Consider the following 8,389-nt stretch of genomic DNA (forward strand, 5'->3'; position numbering starts at 1 on the left):
GATATCCACGAAGGGCGCTCCGAATTCGGAGGCTTAAGAGTTGTAAGAAGTTGAATTTCACAGTGAGGAAATAAGAGACTTTGCGTTGCGAAAACAAAATGTGTACATGGTGAATCATTCAAAACGAATATCTTGCCCCATAGGTCAGGTTCAATGATAAAATTTACACAAATGCGAAGAATTCCAAGGCGTGGCATACTTTTTCCAAACATGTCTTTGAGCCGATATGCCCCTGTTCCCGTGATCGAGTCGATCTGATAGGGGCCATCCCAGTTAGGTCCCAATTTCCCGTCAGCCGGATTCTTGGCAGCTGGAAGCACTTTCTTCAGGACCAATTCGCCTGGAACATAACGGCGTAGCTGAACGCGTTGACTATATGACTTAGCGAGCTGCTGCTGGTACCGTGCCATGGATGCAAGGGCACGGTCTCTTCGTTCTTCAATCAGAGTTAAATCCAAGGCTAACATCATGTCATTTCGGCCTATATGAAAAAATTTCGATTTCAAGGTTGGGAGGCCGATTTCCAAGGGGATGATGGCTTGATTCCCGATGCACAAGGCGAACAGCGTTTCACCAGTAGACCATCTTGGAGTAGTGCGATGAGCCCACAATACACTCGATAATTCTTCAACCGATCTGCCTTAGCTTTCTCCAGCCTCTTCTTGATGCCGTCCAGAATGACTTTGTTGGAGGCTTCAGCTTGGCCGTTGCTCTGTAGATAAGCTGGGGTGAAGAAATAGGGCCGAATACCATACTTGCTGCACAGTTCTTTGTAGACACCGCAATTAAATTGGGTGCCGTTTTCGGAGACTAGTGCTCTTGGAATGTCGAATCACGTTATGATATTTCTCCATAGAAAACGCTTCATATCAGTGTCTCAGATGTGCGTTAGTGCCTCCGCTTCTACCCATTTTGTGAAATAATTTGTTGCGACAATCAGAAATCGCTTGTTGCCCGGGACGCGAGGCAGCGGCCTGACGATGTCAAGTCCCCGTTGGGCGAACGGCCAAGGACTGGTTATAGAGCTTAACTCCTCAGTAGGCAGGTGGGTTAAGGGAGAAAACTTCTTGCACTGTTCACATTTCTTGACGTAACATTTGGCATCAGCTCTCATTGTCGGCCAATAATACCCTTGTGTCACAGCTCGATGGGCCAAAGAGCGCCTGCCAGAATGGGCACCACAGCTACCGTCATGTATTTGAGTCAGGAGTCCCTCGACTTTATCCAGATGAACGCACTCTAGGTACGGGCCAGAAAGAGATTTTTTGTAAAGTTTTCCTTGCGGGTCCAAATAGTATCGCAGGGCTCTGTTCCGTAGCTTGTATCCTTCTTTCTTATCCAACGGGAGCTGTTTGGAAGATAGGAATGCAGCAATGGAGTCCATCCAACTTGGACCTGACTCTATGACATTGATCTAGACTTCTTTTGAAGGGCCAATGCTTGGTTTAGGGATGAAACCCACTTCGATTGTCCGTTTAATCTCTGAGTTAGTAGCTGAGACTAGGCATGCTAGGGCGTCTGCGTGTGTGTTCTGATCACGAGTTATTTGGTTCAGCTCATGATGGTCGAATTTTTCCAACAAGGAATTTGCCATTTTCATGTAAGCGACCATACGATCATTTTTGGCCACGTACTCCCCCTTCAGTTGATTGATCACTAGTTTCAAATCACAAAAAATGAGCAGACGCCGAGCACCCAAGAGATGAGCATTACGCAAGCCGGTTAGCAGGGCCTCATATTCGGTCTCGTCGTTTGATGCTTCGAAGCTGAGTTTGACAGCCTCCCCGATTATTGCTCCGTCAAGAGCCATGATCACTACTCCAGCCCCACTGCCGCGTTGATTGGACGATCCATCACAGTACAATTGCCAAATGTCCCCGACATAAATTCTCCAGTCCGGCTTAGGTTGAATTTCATCAACCTTGAAGTCGGCAAGACCCCCAGTGAATCAGCTACAAAGTCGGCAAGTACTTGCCCCTTGATTGAGATTCTAGGTAGAAACTGAATGTCGTACTGACCAAGTTCAAGAGCCCATTTTGAAACGCGCCCTGACGCCTCTACACTACGGAGTACTGACCGGAGGGGGTGGTCCGTTAGTACACCAATGGTATGGCCTTGAAAGTAATGCATCAACTTTCTTGCTGTCGTGATGAGGGCTAGTGTAACAACTCTCATCACTGATCACTGATTGACCATTGATTACTGATACTGTCACTGATTACTGCTAAACTGAGACTGACTGAATTCTGAAACTGATCGATCGACGGTATCTGTTTAATTGCATGTCTATCTGTTTGACTGTTGAACTATCTGTTCATGTTTTAATGTTTAAAGTGCGAATTGAAGGCCTTATCGGCGGCCGAACCAGAAACCGATTAGTGTTTCATGATCATCATAATTTATGTGATTTTATAGTGTAATTATCTGAAAACTGATTAGGTATGATTAAATTAGATTAAAATGAGTTAAATTGCAATAGTTGCCTTATTTACCTTATTGCCATTGTTAGTGGGCCTTTTATTTATGACATGTTAGAGCCTTTGTATGCTTGAAACAAACATTTTGCTCAGCTCATTCCTTGCTCTTGCCAACTAGAGAGAGAGAGATAAGGGAGAGAGTTGGATTTCATCTCATTTTGCTTGGTCTTGCTTGGAAATTAAGGGGATTGAAGTATAGATTTCATATTTAAGCTTCTACACTTGATGTACAAGACTTAGGTAAGAATTTCATCTTTTCATTCTTGTATTCAAGCTAGTTCTTGCATGCTCCATGTTAATTGAAGAGTTGAGTCAAGAATTGGCCTCTTAATGTTGAATTGAAGCTTAAGGCTTGCATGCATGTATGTATTTTGAAGTTTAGAGGTTGTAGTTCATAATTCCTCACATGCATGTTCATGTCTTGAGAGTAGATCATGAATTCATCATGTTTTTGGAAGTTTAGACTCATTTGAACTTACTTTGGAGCTTTGAAGTTGATTAAAGCCATGCATGTCACATTTGAGTTGTTGTTCTTGAACCTTGGTTTGAAATCATGTTTAATTGAACTACCTTTGGGCTTTGATTTCTCAAATTGATCTTTGAAACATGTTGTATTATGAGTTTTGAAGTGTTTTCCAGAAAATTAGCCCAAAAGGATCGAATTTGATGCATTGGAACTTGATTTGAGCATTGGAGTTCAAATCTGGATTTTCCAGATTTTGGTCTCCCGCTCGAGCGGGGAAAGTGGCGCTCGAGCGGGGAATTCCAGCTCCCAGCATCTTGCACTGTTTTACAGTCCGCTCGAGCGGAGTAATGTACGCTCGAGCGGAGACCTTTGTCAGCATGTCCGCTCGAGCGGAGAAACCCACGCTCGAGCGGGACCTCTGATTTTCTGAAAATGTTTTCTGAGTACATCTTTGCATCCTCATCCCATTCTAGGCATTCTTAAGCCTAGTTTACGACATCTTAATGAGGATATAGATGTAGAACACACCGAGGCATTAGGGGTTAAGTTATTATCTTTCCCAACTGTGTAGCTTAGTGTGTGTTCGATCTGTTGACTGTGTAGGGTTGACTTCCGAGGAGACGCTCTAGCTTACTATAGCCCAGAACTCTGTGAGTAACATTTGTGTAAAGATATGTTCAAAATGATTATCTTCTGAACAATTAAACTGAACTGTTTCTGAACTGTTATTGTTAACTGAAGGAATGAATGTATGACCTATATTCTGAACTGTATTGTGGCATCCTTAGCAACTACTGCTTACTGTTACTGTTACAGAGATCTCTGTCAGTTCCCATGTTGGAACCACTACTGTTTACTGATATGATGGCCATCATTCACTGTTTGGTCTATTAAGACCTGGTCTGTTAAGACCTACTGTACTGTTTAGCTATTGGATGTACCACATATGACTGTTATAATCTGTGAAACTTGGAGCAAAGTGCTGCACAGAACTAAGTGTTACAGAGTGAGCCACCTCTAGAATCTGTGCGAGACACCTCTTGAGTCCATAAGAACTGTACTGTTACTGTACTGTTACTGTTACTGCTACCGTACTGCTACTGTACTGTTACTGTTACCGTTACTGCTACTGTACTGCAACTGTACTGACACTGCTACTGGTACTGTTATTATTACCGTTACTGCTACTGTACTGCAACTGTACTGACACTGCTACTGGTACTATTACTGTTACTGCTACTGTACGGCTACTGTACTGTTACTGTTACTGCTACTGTACTGCTACTGTACTGACACTGCTACTGGTACTGCTAACGAATGTGCCACGTACGATTACTATGATTTCTAAATGACTGTTACGGCATCAAATATGAGCCACAAACTGACTGACCGATATATTGAATCAATGACCTGTTTTAAATATTGAAAAGACATTCATCCTAAACCTCTTTACGTATTATGTTATTCACTAGGCTTTAGCTCACTGCTCATATATATATGTAGGTGTTCAGGCACTGGACCGCTGCTAGGAGCGTCAGGCAAGCTTTTGTTTTGTCAGCCAACCACTATGCCTCACTGTGAGGTTCTAAGCCGTTCAAGCTTCGGCTTTGGGGTGTTTTAATATTCCCCGTCTGTCCCTGTAACTGTTTTGTTTACTGTATAGACTGTATAGACTATTACTGTACCGTTTATTAGGGATTAGATCCCTGTTCTGAATGATTGTACTTGTATGTGTAGACTGTCACAGCTCATTGGACATTGTTTATTTACTGTATTGGCTTCCGCCAGGCCCTATACTCTGTTTTACTGGATTACTGTTAGGCAGGCCTTCGGTAATCTCCAATTACTGGCCGGTTACGGTGCTAAACCCATAGGGTCGGGTTTGGGTCGTGACAGAGTGGTATCAGAGCGATACTTAACCACGAGTTATACTGCACACACGTGTCCAAGTGAGCTATGGGATGTCCTAGAAAAGTAATTAGGGCATTGCATGAACATGAGAAGTGTGTGGCCATGATTTGAATAAATGTGTTAATGTATTTAAGTATGCAACGTGTCTATGCTTATGATTACCGTACTGTCTATGGTGAAATGAACGCAACCTACATGCATACTTAAAGAAGTTAAGTGGTATAACATGCAATGTGAATGTTAATACCGAATATGGAATCTATGGGATTATGGACGTGTGGTAGTAAAGGGTCATGTGACCGTACCTGAGTTGAATTGAAAGCATACACACGTCTGATATGAAATAAAACGTGAAGTCAGTAAGAACCTCCCCTGGATTGATAATCACCCTGTTGTGTGTAAACAAGGAAAAGGGCGAGGATTGTGAACGAAACTGAATCTTCTGATCTGAGGATTAATAGGCTAGAATGAATGATTGAAGCCTTAATCGAAAATCTGAGATAATAAAGCCAGACATATATGCTTGAACCAACTGAATATGAACTGATGGCACTGATAGAGAAACCCAACAAACTGAAACCACCGAAATTTCTGGGAAGTACCGAACCACTGAAACTGAGGCTTGGGTTCAGAAATTGAGAAAATAGGTGAAGTGTTCTTCGAAAAATACTTTCCCCCAATGCATCCAAGATAGGGAAGTATCCGAGTTGAACAACTCGAGTAAGGTGATAAGACTGTGGTCGAATACGAGGTAAAATTTACCCAGCTAATTCGATAGGCACCCCACATGTTAGATACTGTCTACAAAAGAATAGAAAAGAATTGAAGGTGGGCGTGACCTAGATGTGTTTGACTGAATTGACGTGCTAAAACTCAACAAAGCATGTAGATGTTCTGGATAGAGTATTAATGCCTGAGACAACGTAGCAGCATTGAAATATCCAAATCAACATCGTCAACCGAATCAGAAAGAATGAACCGGAAGTAACAGAAAGTGAAAATGACCACTGCGAATGGAAAACCTCGGGCAATAGCCTTGACCAATGATATACCTATCTGTACCGATTGTGGGAAATAACATTGAGGCGTTGCCACCGCCTGTCGGAAACTCGCTTTAGACGAGGACAGGAAGGACACTTGCCTAAATCTTGCCCACAAACTCAACCGAACGATATTGAGTTTAAATCTAGACCCTAGTTCCAGAGAATGCTCGGAACACTGAGATGACTGACGCAGGTATTACCTTAATTAGGTGTAATTGCCTATACGAACATTTGTGTGGGAATCGTACATTCCTTAATCCGATAAAGATTGTGAACATACTGACTGGACCAACTGAATTACTAAAATTATGAACCCTATACTATGAGAATTGTTAGGACTTGTGAACAGCGAGAACTTGCCGAGTTAGGTCCTTGTATCGTATTGCAACAACTGAATGTGAACTATTAAGCATGACCTTTTGAACTGTGCTAGAACTGTTGAACGTGGGACCACCTTATGACTGACTGTAATTCGAGAAATCTGTACAGCTATGATTCGGACTGAACTGTTATATATATTGACGGACATCATTGAATGATCGGACCCTTGAACTCGAATTATATACGTGAACTGTTTGTGTGTGGGACTTCTGAAATTAAGAACCCATATTAGCTTGTAAAGATGAACTACTGCGTATGAATTTGCGAACGAATGCTCACATGCTAATTGATTTTAGACTCACACCTGTACATATGTTCCCATGCTTATAATACTATTAGGACTGTCAAGTATGGACTGTGGTTAATGAATCTTTCGAGATTTACTATTTGATGCGGACTATGTACAACACCGTAATGCCTTATGTTAACAATTACCTATGCTATGAAAACTGTTTGAACTCATGTACATGTTCGCATACCTTTGCTTAAGGATGTTACTAGACTGGGTAGACTTATGACTTTCTACCTTAACTATCGTATTTGGGGAAAACTATTTTGTATTGTACATTGAACTTATGCATCCGTATTGGGAATATTAGTGGACTCTGAGAGTGCACATATATGACTGTGCCTTTGCTCGGACTGATTGGTATATAATTTGTTGATAACTTAACCGTTGGGACTATGACTCCAGAATTGTGTGACTGAATAAAGACCCCGACGAATAAACTCTTGACTGTGAATCGTGATCGTGGAAAATTGACATGGCTGTTTGAATAGACCTGCGAGCCTATGCTCTAGTGACTGTATGACTGATTTGGAACCCTCGTAGGGCAACTCCCTATTATGTGTCCGAGAATCTCGCGTAATGTATTACTGTATGCCATATGCCTATGTGAAAGATTTATTTGGAAGTTGCTATACTGACTGTGATGTTTACCTCTCGATGTGAATAACTGCATTGCCTGTAAACTTAATGGGAGGAACACGTCGTATATGATCTATACTGCTTCGATATGAATTATAATGATACCAGACCCTGATGTAAGTTTGACAATAAATGGACTCAGACTAATTGTGAAACTACTGACTGTGTACTGAAATGACTGGAGTATGAACTTCTGTACCTCATCTGGAGATGATAAGAATGAAACTGCTACCCGATCTGATCTGATAGAACCGTGGGTTGATGAAACCCTTTGTGTAACTAATAGAACTTCTGTTTGATGCTTGTGCTTCGAACTCTTACTTATTATGATTGGACAGAACTTACATCTGAAATGACCTAGTCGAACTTTCATCGACTTGAGAAAACTCTTATTGAGAGCTATTACCTGATTTGTTTCCAATATGGGGAAAACTGGGTACATGCCATGTGATTAATCACCCGGTATTACCATATAACTATGAACTTGTTTGATTAGGGAATGATTGTTTTGGCGATTACCGTACTTCAGAACTGATGGGATTTGTTGACAGCAAACTAGTCTTGATTATAAACCCTCACTATCTGGAAGTATATGAAATCAGTATGACTGCTTCCGTATTGATACGTAGTATGATCGAATCTGTAAGAACTGAAACTGATGAATAGTATGTGAATGATTACTTCAGAACCCTGCCTACTGTAATGGGAGTAATGTACAAATTCGCCTTATGTTTCCACTAACTCCTGAATGAACTGGACTGACTGTGATGGATTACCGAATTGGGGACAAATTGAACAAAGACCAGATGAATGACTCAGAAGTGAATGAATTGAATCTCTGTAACTTAACGGGGGAAATTACTTATGAAATGAGGCCAGTGCAATCTATAACCCCAATAAGTACTTGATATAAGTAGTGTGATTACTACTACAGTAAAGTCGTGTGTAACTGTATCCATGTTCTGTGTCACGAAATAAGTTTTGTTTTCTGAAATGCTATATGTTGTATACTGATTAAGTGTTCAACCTCTGATATGTACTCGTGACTCTTAATATTATGTGGTATATGTTAGCTGCCTGGTATTGGAGGTTCCTTATGGAACTTATATTTGTCTGCACTCTGTTACCCGTACCGGAGGCCTCGTCACGAGGGCTCAGCTTCTGTTCTGTATATGAATCTGTT

This window comes from Camellia sinensis, chromosome 6, assembly GCF_055761805.1.
Source record: "Camellia sinensis isolate YWXY chromosome 6, ASM5576180v1, whole genome shotgun sequence".
NCBI lineage: Eukaryota > Viridiplantae > Streptophyta > Magnoliopsida > Ericales > Theaceae > Camellia > Camellia sinensis.